The sequence below is a fragment of the Tubulanus polymorphus genome, chromosome 11 (assembly GCF_964204645.1).
Source record: "Tubulanus polymorphus chromosome 11, tnTubPoly1.2, whole genome shotgun sequence".
Classification (NCBI taxonomy): domain Eukaryota; kingdom Metazoa; phylum Nemertea; class Palaeonemertea; order Tubulaniformes; family Tubulanidae; genus Tubulanus; species Tubulanus polymorphus.
Window position 1 is genome coordinate 13,049,546 of NC_134035.1, and position 13,630 is coordinate 13,063,175.

Genomic DNA, 13,630 nt, shown 5'->3' on the forward strand with positions numbered 1-13,630 from the left:
ATCTAAGTCAACACCAGCATCTACGTCAACACCAGCATCTACGTCAACACCAGCATCTACGTCAACACCAGCATCTACGTCAACACCAGCATCTACGTCAACACCAGCATCTGCCGGACCACCACCATCAACCGGACCACCACCATCAACATCGACATCGACTGGAAAAAATAGAAATAAGAAGAGAAAATATAATGATAACGATAATGCTTCAACATCAGGCGCTCCAGTGGGGGCACCACCTTCCCCCGCTGTCGAGCTGGTGGCGCGCGGCCCTGGGTGGTCAAGAAACATCAACTACCACGATCCAATCAAAATGCTCCGCGATGTTGAAGGGGCCTTTAAAGGAAAATACGAATTAGTTAAACGTAGGCGAACAAATTAAAATAACATCAGCCCCTTCACTCGCCATCACCCGGGCAACAACATCAGCCCATGCACGTCTGCAGATCGGCACTTCTTGAAACTCAGTTTTCCCTTCCACCTTCGTCGATCTGCAGGTTGCGCAGTGTTAAATATCTGTCAACACTCCTTGAACCAGTGGGCGTGCAGTCCTCCTTGCTTTTATAAAAAAAATATGAAAATAAAAAACCAGACATCATTGCATATAATCATTGCTTTTATGGAGGTTTTACGGTTTCTCCAAAAAAATTTAAAAAATTGAAAAATGATAAAAAAAATTCATTATCATTTCATCCCTTTATTTACTTTTTGGACAAAAAGAAATATTTGTCCATCATCCCATTCATTTACTTTTTAAATCATTTATTAATTTTTTTTGACTGTACGACCCACTGTGTTCCACTCCATTTTAACCCCCATTTTTGCATTAACTCTTACCTTATTAACTAAGGTTCATTGTGCTTCTCACAATGCTGAAGCATTAACCCTTCTTGGCGCTACTTTGCAGCAGTAGCCATCTATACCACCTAATTGTGGCAGTAGCCTTCTTATGAGTCATCAATTCTAATACCATGGTCGACCTTTTCAAATATCTTTCGGGATATAAACCATCCTTGCCACTACTTTGCAGCAATAACCATCCATACCACCTGATTGTGGCAGTAGCCTTCTTAGGAGTCATCTATTCTAATTCTATGGTCAGCCGTTGTAAATCTCTTTCGAGATATGCAGGGAATCAATTCCTACAATAACTCCTATGGAGTTTGAAAAAAAGTGGATTTTTCAAATCAAAAGGAACTGTTATGTGATTCTTTATCGAACTTTATCGAAACATGGAGAAGGAATAGCTATGTTTCACACATAATGCGTTTCCTTATGAAGCTGAAAATAACGTGGAGAAGGAACAGCTATGTTTCACATAATGCGATTCCTTAGGAAATTTCATTGAAACAGATTTTTCAATGTTCCATGTTGCCCCCTCCCCCAAATACTATGACGTCTATACGTCAAGTGCTAAACCATTATATCGTTATTAACATATTTGTTTTTCTAATTACAGAATTAAAGATTAATTTAATATGACATGAAAACTTGAATGATTGAAATGTTAATATCTAATGCTCAACAACGGAGGGAAATCCTTCACATGTGATCGGAGGGATTTAAAATGTTTACTCATAAGGAAAAGGGATATATATTTATATACGTGAGATTGCCCGGATTAAAAATTGCGCAAGAAAGGAAACCACAGCAAAGACTACGGTAATCAATTTCATTACATTTCTAAGGTGTGAAACCATCACCATCTGGATCGGTGATCAATGCATGAATGCATGAGTTCATAATTGAACATAGGTTATAATAGAAAAAAAGCTAAGATCTGCAAAAATGCAATGATTAAGAATCTCTGATAAAGAAAGTATAAAATAAAGATCTTGGATTGGAAAATTCGTTGTTATCACATCAGTGATCGGGTTTTATTGATTGATATTGATCTCTACTGATTCTAACGATCACCAGGATCAAGGGTTGAGTTCAAAATTCTTGTTAATAATTAGTCTTAATTAATCTCTTGTTGAAATCAATAAGGCATATAAGAGAGGAGGTTCAGGGAGGTATGAGAGAGGAGGTTCAGGGAATATGAGAGAGGAGGTTCAGGGAGGTATGAGAGAGGAGGTTCAGGGAATATGAGAGAGGAGGTTCAGGGAGGTATGAGAGAGGAGGTTCAGGGAATATGAGAGAGGAGGTTCAGGGAATATGAGAGAGGAGTTTATGGAGATATGATAGAGGAGTTTAGAGAGATATGATAGAGGAGATGGTCTAAAAGGAAAATTTTTAAGTTCATAACAATCGATCAACTCAGTAATAGACACCGCTCTGATAAAGTAACTCCTGGTCCTTGATTGGGGTCTAAATTGCAGGAATTGCGTTTAGCAATTGAAATATGGTTGATAGAGCGTGGAATTGTTTCCATGTAGGCGAGCAATGCATAAAACACACGTCAGATTAAGGCTGTTGAGAGTGAATTATCAATAGATTTAAGAAATCGAGGATGAAGTTGTTTTCAAGAGGTCGATCATTCATATGGTTGTTAATCAGATCAGGTTCTCAGGTGCTTCCTTCGTCCCCAAAAACGGCATAAGTTGTATCAAAGTATGTGATATAACCTACTAATTGATTATATGAAAAGAGGCTATTTGTAGTTTCTCAGCCATTTTGCAATTATTGTTGTGAAGAGGTCACAAAATCCAAACTAAAACCAGCATCATCAATAGATTTCTACTGACTGAGACCCGGTCATACTGCACATGTTGAACAGTTTGTTGTATTTTTGTGGTTCCAGTTTCTCTCGTTCCAAGATAGAACAAAGTTCCTAAATTTTGAGTCCTTCAGTGCTGAAATTCCAATTTACTACAAATTTCCTAATTCCAATTTCAATTGAAATTCCAATTTACTACGAGTTTCCTAATCTTAACTTTCCAAAAGTTTGAATTTTTCCTAATATGTCCTATATTTCCCAAAATCATATTTTATGTGAATTATTATCGCTATTATTGGATTCTTTCAATGATGTTTTGGTTCGATATTATGATTGATCAAGGTGATCCATCTAAATCTATTTCATTGGTATAAATTATGAAATATTCATATCTGCAAACATTTCATTGATACTTCTAAACTAGTAATTCTAAAAACACTCTAAAAACTATTTTACCCGTATTTTTAAGACAATTGTAGAAAGTATTTTAAATTATCTCAATTTTAAAGTATCTATAATATTTAAAACTATTTTATCTGAATTTTAAAAAGATTGAAGAAACTATTTTATATCTGAATTTTAAAACACCTGTGATATCTCAAAACTATTTTATGTGAATTTTAATCTATTAAAGAAACTATTTTATATCTGAATTTTAAAATACCTATGATATCTAAAAACTATTTTATCTGAATTTTATACTATTTCATTTGTATGTATTTTATCTCAAAGTATCTTTTTAAACTATTTTATTTGTATATATCTAAAAAACTATTTTTTGTTGTTTATATTTGAAAACTATTTTATTTTTTATACTTAAAAACTATTTTATTTGTATATATTCCTTTTAGAACAATGATTTATTTGTATTTCAATACGAACTAAAAGATCAATTTAATGAAATATTTTATATATGACTATCACTGTGTATATTCGAACCCCAGTGATTTCATGAGAATGGAATAACTGAAGGTCCAGGTTTTATCACCGAATACTCTTTGACACAATTACGTGGTCCACAACACAGATATGAATAGTGGTTATATAAAAGGCCCATGCTGTATATAGTGCACGCATAAAGAGCTTTTACTCATAGTTGATATAGGCTTAGTAAATATGAAATGTGATTGAGAACGTTTTCTCATACTTTCTTTACCTTTTTTCTTGTAGTTTTTTTTTCAATTTTTATTAAAGTAATTCAGTGAATTATCTACTCATTTTCAGTTGGTGTTTCACTATCATGGAATGCGATGAATAAAAAACAGTCGGAGTGTATTTTTCATATGATATTTTCAGCGTCCCGTCGTATGAAATTTTTAATTTTTAATTTGATGTCATCTCAAGAAAATGTATGACTGAAAACATCATATGAAAAATACAGTCAGATTGTTTTTCATTTATCTCGTTCCATACAATACAGGACTCAGTTCCACAGTTTGATTTGGATACAAGAATTTAGATACATATTTGTTGCATAACTGTGGAACTGGGTCTTGTTAAATTGTGAGCATGATGTTTATGATTAATCACTAGTGCGTTTGAAACTAGATATTAAAACTTTGGTTTCAAGTTAACCTTAGTTTAGATTAGTTGGTTTTTGTTTAGTTATTTTAGTAATTTTCGCTGTTTATGAATTTGATTCGTTCCAGTTGATTTAAGTCTAATTTAGTTAAAGTTTTAGTTCATTTAGGTCAAGTTGATTAAGTTTTAACTATAGCTGTTAACTTAAATAAAGTGTAAACCTCTGATAAACTGAGGGTCAATTTATCTTATGATAAGTTACACTCGGGTATATTAATCAATAATGTCGTTTAAGATCTCCTTTTTTTATGTGGTTCGGAGATTTTCACTGAATAAAATAGTAACATCTTCTTAGAATGTGATGAACTGAGGGTAAATTCATCATTGTTGAAATTACTCTCAGGATCATCATTAAAACAATGAATGAACTGAGGGTATATTTCATCATTGTTGAAATTACTCTCAGGATCATCATTAAAACAATGAATGAACTGAGGGTAAATTCATCATTGTTGAAATAAGTCTCAGGATCATCATTAAAACAATGAATGAACTGAGGGTAAATTCATCATTGTTGAAATCACTCTCAGGATCATCATTAAAACAATGAATGAACTGAGGGTAAATTCATCATTGTTGAAATCACTCTCAGGATCATCATTAAAACAATGAATGAACTGAGGGTAAATTCATCATTGTTGAAATTACTCTCAGTTCATTGAGGATATTTTAGCGTTAACACCAGTTTTAATTACCCCCCCTGTTTCTTGTTATTGAAAGTAACATCACTAGTTATAGAATAGATGATTAGGTTTTTTATTGTTCGATGAACTTGCAGTTAATTAGATTGATTAATAATACAATATTCTCAGGTCATTGAAACATAATCTTTAATGTTATCTTAATTTTAGGGATCTAGGGTTTTACGCTGAAATAGATTATAAATTAATGAAACAATGGAATTTTAAATCAGTATTTTTTCGTTACTGTCAGAGAACTTTTATTTAATTTTTAGGCTTTTCACTTTTTGGTGTCTCTAGATTCTAGTTTTTTTCTAAAATATTGTTGAAATTTTGTTGTGTTTTTTAATCGATTTTAAGCTTAAGTCCCAGCAGGCTAGTGTATTCGCTTTTTATCCATTGTTCGACTGGCAGAATAGTATCAAGATGGCTGACTGGTAGCCATTCTTGTTGGGCACTTTTACACAGTTTAGAAGTTTTTAAGGGAGGTTTCAAAGATTTCTCCAACATTTGATGTTTGATACCGATATTTATCCCCCATCATTATTATAAATATTGGGTTGCTTTAACTTACAGTCATGATGTTTGATAATTGTTAGCATTGTCATAGGACACCACTTACATGGAATCATTCTTACCCCATTTTCTATTCTACCCATCAGAGGTATTGAATTCATACAAATTTTCCATGAGTTTTGGTATTCATGCATATAACCGCAATCAATTGCATATTTGTAGCATTGGTTTTTGTTATGTTTACCGGGGGGGGGGGGGGGGGGGGCATTAAATATCTAAATTGTCAGATTGTCAAGCATTTCACCGAGTGGGCATGGTGTCCCTGCACCTCTAGTTTATATCTTATTTCACTGCTTTCAAGGTTCTCGTACACATTTCATATTTACATGCAGCTTTTTCATTCAATATATATCAATGCCATCCTCGCTTGCCAGGTTTTAATTGTCGTCTGCCGAAGCTCATGCCAAGACAAACCCCGGTTGCAAACTCTTCATTGGTCTATTACGTTGTTCAAGATTGCTTGGGTAGTCAGGTTGCCACTGAGAGGCCACCAGTCTATATATCTAGCCAATCAGATGCATTGTTTTTCGCCGGCAGATTTGCTACACATCTGATTGACTAGATGTAAAGACTAGTAGCCGCTTAGCATCAACCCGTCAACCGAAGATATCTTGGACAACGTAAGATACCAATTAAGGGTTTGCCACCAGGGTTTGTTTAAGCGTGAAATTCGGTGGGCGACAATAAAACCCTGGTGATTGAGGATGTATCGATGTACATATGAACACACAAGAAGCCAAACATAATAGGCGGCATTATTATTGGGAGGTGCACCTGGCCTAATATATCGCGCGGTAAAAACCACTCTATCTGTGGTTGTGTAGTACCAGTAATTGATGATCATCGAGTGAGTGATTGGCCTGGCCCAGTTATTCCATTCTGAAATCACTTGGGTTCCGATTATGATTGACAAATAATATAAAATATTTCATCAAATTGATCGACACATTTTATCCGTACTTGTACATGTAAATTTATGAATAGCTTTTTATTTGTATATATTATTATTTGTATATATTATATTTCTTTTTAGATTTTTTTTATTGATTCTGATTTCTACTTGTAAATATTTTTAGATATTAAGATTTTAGAACTTAAGATTTTAATGATTATTTAAACATTTCAAATATAATCTTAAATTTTTAATTTTCTAAACTTCATAATATCTATACATCAAATCTATTTGAGTACAAATTTTGATAAAGATTTAATTGATAATTAATATTCAAATAATTCTATTGAATAATTTTAATATTCAAAACAACAGAATGAATGCATTCAATCTTAGTTTGATACTGATATTGATACTGATCTATTGTTTTAACGAGATTTTAACCTATAAGTTTGGAGCATTGATATTATTTCATTGCATTAGTCCCGCCTCCTCATTTATGGCTGATGGTTGATTTCAGATTTTCAGCTTCAGATAACATTAATATTAATTCAATGCTACGTTATGTTTTGTTGTTTTATTTCTTACGAACGTTTTCAAAGATGACTTTTTGTCGAATTGATATTTGGTAGTGCAGAGGTTGAGATAATTATACAATTTTATAGAATTGTCTAAAATACTGTACCTAGTAACATATAAGTAGTATTGCTAGTGTACCTCTATTTTCAAGTTGTCCTGTGGTACGACGTTAAACTGCCTCATTTTAACAGTACGTTTTATCCATACATTTTATCAGTGATTTTTATCTATTTGTCCTGTGGTATGACGTTAAACTGCCTCATTTTAACAATACGTTTTATCCATACATTTTATCAGTGATTTTTATCTATTTGTCCTGTGGTATGACGTTAAACTGCCTCTTTTTAACCGTTTTTATCCATATGTTTTATTGTTTTTACCCATATGTTTTATTGTTTTTATCGCCCCTTCTTTTTCTACCTTTCTCTATCCTATCCCTCTCTGTCTCTATCCTATCCCTCCCTGTCTCTATCCTTTCCCTCTCTGTCTCTATCCTTTCCCTCTCTCTATCCTTTCCCTCTCTCTCTCTAACCCACTAACTCTCTTCCTCTTTCTCTAACCCACTAACTCTCTCCCTCTTTCTCTAACCCACTAACTCTCTCTTCCTCTTTCTTTAACCCACTAACTCTCTCCTCTCTCTCCTTTCTTCCTATCACCCCTCTCCTTCATCCTTCCTCCTCTCTCCCTCCTCTCTCTCTCCTCACTCTCCTCTCTCTCTCTCTTTCGCTCTCTTTCTCTCTATCTTGTAAATATTGTAAATTTGTAAATAGTAGTTTTTATTTCTCTTGTAAATATTGTAAATTTGTAAATAGTAGTTTTTATTTCTCTTGTAAATATTGTAAATTTGTAAATAGTCGTTTTTATTTCTCTTTTTAATTTTCTTGTAGATATTGTAAATTTGTAGATAGTAGTTTGTTTTTTTCTTTTTTCATAATTTTCATCGGATCTCACTTTATTCAATACAACAGAATGAATGCATTCAATCTTGGTTTCAAACTATTACTTTTCACTTTTCACATACATTCGTAGCATTGATACCATTACATTAGATAAGTCCCTCCTCCTTTTGAATTAATATTTGAGAGAAGACTCGTTAAGCATATAGTAATAAGCGTTTTACATCGAAGACATTTTGCCACAGGCTGAAGAGCATTTTATATCATATGTCAAGAAATAGGGATTGGATTGACGTTGCTTCCTGTGATCTCTGATCTGTTAAGCTTGTTAACTATCACTTGTTTGTAAATGATTGAGTGTACTTTACCATTACTGGTATGCAATATGCTTTAGCATCATTGGTTGCAGTTATGAAAAATCATCTCATTGATTGTGCATACCTACCCCTCACTGGTTGCAGTTCACTCCATTGGTTGCAGCTATGAACAATCATCTCATTGATTGTGCATACTTCCCCCTCACTGGTTGTCACTTCATTGATTGCAGCTATGAACAATCATCCCATTGATTGTGCATACTTCCCCCTCACTGGTTGTCACTTCATTGGTTGCAGCTGAACAATCATCTCAATGATTGAGCGTATTTCCCCTCACTGGTTTGAAATATAATTTCCTCTCACTGGTTGCAGTTCACTCCATTGGTTGCAGCTGAACAATCATCTCAATGATTGAGCTAATTTCCCCTCACTGGTTTGAAATATAATTCCCCCTCACTGGTTGCAGTTCTCTCCATTGGTTGCAGCTATGAACAATCATCTCATTGATTGTGCATACTTTCCCCTCACTGGTTGCATTTCACTCCATTGGTTGCAACTATGAACAATCATCTCATTGATTGTGCATATTTTCCTCTCACTGGTTGCAGTTCACTTGATTGGTTGCAGCTATGAACAATCATCTCATTGATTGTGCATACTTTCCCCTCACTGGTTGCAGTTCACTCCATTGGTTGCAGCTATGAACAATCATCTCATTGATTGTGCAGACTTTCCCCTCACTGGTTGCAGTTCACTCCATTGGTTGCAGCATGGACTCTAAAACGTTTTAGAGTCCATGGTTGCAGCTATGAACAATCATCTCATCGATTGTGCATACTTCCTCTCACTGCTGGTTTGCGGTTTTCAGTTTACATGATGTGTTTGATGATGATAAATGCTGGTTTTATCATTGGCTCTACGCGAACAGTTATCAAAATGTTGGAAGCCTTTGCCAGACGTTTTGTGGGTTCGATCTCTCTAAGAAAAAGCTAAAAGGGATAAGGGTTTCAATTTGGAATACAGTTTGTCTCCTCCAGCTACAAACGTCCATAGTCTAGAATAAACTGATTTGCATTTGTAAAAAATCTTTGATAGGTGTATCGCTACATTTCCTACTAGACTCCTCTCTCTCATCACGAAATATGAATTACTGCCAAATCAATTGGTGGTAATGAAAGTAAATTGTTACAAACTGCAAGTGGGTGTCTTGAAACAATGATACATGTAATGAAACATTGATAGATGTACTGATCTTGTGGTTTGTTCTACCTCCTTCCTCTGCTACGAGGTGATATATCGTGCCATTTTTATATACAATATCAAAATCATAGACAATTAAAATCTTGTGGTGGCATGGCATATCAAATACAGAAGATACTCCGTTATTCTCCTTTAAAAATGGCAAATACTGTTGTTTGCTACTACGGCAAATACTGTTGTTTGCTACTGCATGTTGCTCATTCCACTCTGTTCTAGGGGTGATATTGAGTTTTGGAGTCTCTTCTCCTTCCCTTGCCTTCTTGAATTGTTAAATAGATGTGATTTACAATACTGATTACTTCCTTATTTGAAAACTACATGTTGCTGATGCTTGCTATCATTCAACTCTTGTTTTGGTTGTGATATTGAGTTTTAATTGTTGTGTTTAGGTGTACATGCCTCCTCTCCTCTCTCTCCTCTCTCATCAACAATCAAATAAGACACGTATTGTTTGAATACCTTTAGTTTTTTGCTGTGGTTTCCTCAATAGAAAAGTTTGAAATTGCTCATTGAATGCAGCGCATTTCAAACTATGGATCAATTACTGCTAAATCAATTGATGGTGATGAAAGTTAAGTGTTACAAAACACTGTGGGTAAATTACTGCTAAATCAATCGGTAGTGATGAAAGTAAAGTGTTACAAAACACTGTGGGTAAATTACTGGTAAAGCAATCGGTGGTGATGAAAGTTAAGTGTTAGAAACACTGTGGGTAAATTACTGCTAAATCATAACTGATGACCACCTTTAATGCTTGCTGCTGGGTGTTAATTGATACACTCTGTTTTGGGGTGATATTGAGTGCAGGACACTCCTCCTTCCTGCTTCAACTGTCATGTAGAAACGTGACAAAGGAACTGAATTGTCAGTGTGTTACAACACTGATGACCTCCTTTAATACTGCTGCTTGCTGCTGGGTGTTAATTCTTACCACCTTCCATGAACTTCTTGAATTATTACATTAAACATTATTACAATAAGAATTATTACATTAAACATTATAACATCATGAATCATCCTCCTTAAATACTGCTGCTTGCTGCTGGCTCTGTTTTGGGGTGATATTGATCGCAGGAGTCTTCTCCTTCCTTCTTCAACTGTCATGTAGAAACGTGACAAACGAACTGAATTGTCAGTGCGTTACAACACTGATGACCTCCTTTAATACTGCTGCTTGCTGCTGGCTCTGTTTTGGGGTGATATTGATCGCAGGAGTCTTCTCCTTCCTTCTTCAACTGTCATGTAGAAACGTGACAAACGAACTGAATTGTCAGTGTGTTACAACACTGATGACCTCCTTTAATACTGCTGCTTGCTGCTGGGTGTTAATTCTTACCACCTTCCATGAACTTCTTGAATTATTACATTAAACATTATTACAATAAGAATTATTACATTAAACATTATAACATCATGAATCATCCTCCTTAAATACTGCTGCTTGCTGCTGGCTCTGTTTTGGGGTGATATTGATCGCAGGAGTCTTCTCCTTCCTTCTTCAACTGTCATGTAGAAACGTGACAAAGGAACTGAATTGTCAGTGCGTTACAACACTGATGACCTCCTTTAATACTGCTGCTTGCTGCTGGCTCTGTTTTGGGGTGATATTGATCGCAGGAGTCTTCTCCTTCCTTCTTCAACTGTCATGTAGAAACGTGACAAAGGAACTGAATTGTCAGTGCGTTACAACACTGATGGCCTCCTTTAATACTGCTGCTTGCTGGTGGTGTTAATTCTTACCACCTTCCATGAACTTCTTGAATTATTACATTAAACATTATTACAATAAGAATTATTACATCAAACATTATAGCATCATGAATCATCCTCCTTAAATACTGCTGCTTACTGCTGGCTCTGTTTTGGGGTGATATTGATCGCAGGAGTCTTCTCCTCCCTTCTTCAACTGTCATGTAGAAACGTGACAAACAAACTGAATTGTCAGTGCGTTACAACACTGATGACCTCCTTTAATACTGCTGCTTGGTGCTGGGTGTTAATTAATACATTCTGTTTTGGGGTGATATTGAGTTCAGGAGTCTCCTCCTTCCTTCTTCAACTGTCATGTAGAAACGTGACTAACAAACTGAATTGTCAGTGTGTTACAGCACTGATGACCTCCCTTAATACTGCTGCTTGCTGCTGGGTGTTAATAAATACACTCTGTTCAGGGGTGATATTGAGTGCAGGAGTCTCCTCCTTCCTTCTTCAATTGTCATGTAGAAACGTGACTAACAAACTGAATTGTCAGTGTGTTACATCACTGATGACCTCCCTTAATACTGCTGCTTGCTGCTGGGTGTTAATAAATACACTCTGTTCAGGGGTGATATTGAGTGCAGGAGTCTCCTCCTTCCTTCTTCAACTGTCATGTAGAAATGTGACAAACCAACTGAATTTTCAGTGTGGTACAACACTGATGACCTCCTTAAATACTGCTGCTTGCTGCTGCGTGTTAATTGATACACTCTGTTATGGGGTGATATTGAGTTTTGGTGAGTTTTGCTCCCTGATCATCTTTATTGCGACTTTACGTTTTAAATGTAAAAATATTCAAAGCAGCTATCCATCGATAGCTTTGTGGTGGTTGAATCATTGAAATGTCGCTGGTGTTGGTACATTGTATATATTGTAATATATGTCGGTGAAATGGGATTGATCATGTTTCCTGATGATCCTTATTGCGACTTTACGTTTTAAATGTATAAATATTCAAAACAGCTATCCATCGATAGCTTTGTGGTGGTTGAATCATTGAAATGTCACTGGTGTTGGTACATTGTATATATTGTAATATATGTCGGTGAAATGGGATTGATCATGTTTCCTGATCGTCCTTATTGCGACTTTACGTTTTAAATGTATAAATATTCAAAACAGCTATCCATCGATAGCTTTGTGGTGGTTGAATCATTGAAATGTCACTGGTGTTGGTACATTGTATATATTGTAATATATGTCGGTGAAATTGGATTGATCATGTTTTGTGATCGTCCTTTTTGCGACTTTACGTTTTAAATGTATAAATATTCAAAACAGCTATCCATCGATAGCTTTGTGGTGGTTGAATCATTGAAATGTCACTGGTGTTGGTACATTGTATATATTGTAATATATGTCGGTGAAATGGGATTGATCATGTTTCCTGATCGTCCTTATTGCGACTTTACGTTTTAAATGTATAAATATTCAAAACAGCTATCCATCGATAGCTTTGTGGTGGTTGAATCATTGAAATGTCACTGGTGTTGGTACATTGTATATATTGTAATATATGTCAGTGAAATTGGATTGATCATGTTTTGTGATCATCCTTATTGCGACTTAACGTTTTAAATGTATAAATATTCAAAATAGCTATCCATCGATAGCTTTGTGGTGGTTGAATCATTGAAATGTCGCTGGTGTTGGTACATTGTATAGATTGTAATATATGTCGGTGAAATGGGATTGATCATGTTTTGTGATCATCCTTATTGCGACTTAACGTTTTAAATGTATAGATATTCAAAATAGCTATCCATCGATAGCTTTGTGGTGGTTGAATCTTTGAAATGTCGCTGGTGTTGGTACATTGTATAGATTGTAATATATGTCGGTGAAATGGGATTGATCATGTTTTGTGATCATCCTTATTGCGACTTTACGTTTTAAATGTATAAATATTCAAAACAGCTATCCATCGATAGCTTTGTGGTGGTTGAATCTTTGAAATGTCGCTGGTGTTGGTACATTGTATAGATTGTAATATATGTCGGTGAAATGGGATTGATCATGTTTTGTGATCATCCTTATAACGACTTAACTTTTTAAATGTATAAATATCCAAAACAGCTATCGATCGATAGCTTTGTGGTGGTTGAATCTTTGAAATGTCGCTGGTGTTGGTACATTGTATAGATTGTAATATATGTCGGTGAAATGGGATTGATCATGTTTTGTGATCATCCTTATTGCGACTTTACGTTTTAAATGTATAAATATTCAAAACAGCTATCCATCGATAGCTTTGTGGTGGTTGAATCATTGAAATAATGCTGGTGTTGGTTCTCTGTGTATACTGTATCAGCAAATATTATCACATTACGCATTTTAAAAGTGTTATACTCAAAGATGCTATATTTTGATAGCTTCACTTTGGTTCCTTGCAACTGAAGGTTGTTAACTGTCATATAGAAACGTGACAA

At 34.9% G+C, this 13,630-nt stretch overlaps 1 long non-coding RNA gene across 1 annotated transcript in view; it reads right to left on the bottom strand.

Moving 5' to 3' along the window:
- Positions 1-13,630, bottom strand: part of LOC141912483 (uncharacterized) — a 27,356-nt gene continuing 13,726 nt past the window's right edge. Inside the window, exons 3-4 of the long non-coding RNA XR_012620179.1 lie at positions 841-1,157; positions 1-161 (exon numbers count right to left, since the gene is read on the bottom strand). This is a non-coding gene — a long non-coding RNA (uncharacterized LOC141912483). The remainder of the gene's footprint in view (positions 162-840; positions 1,158-13,630) is intronic.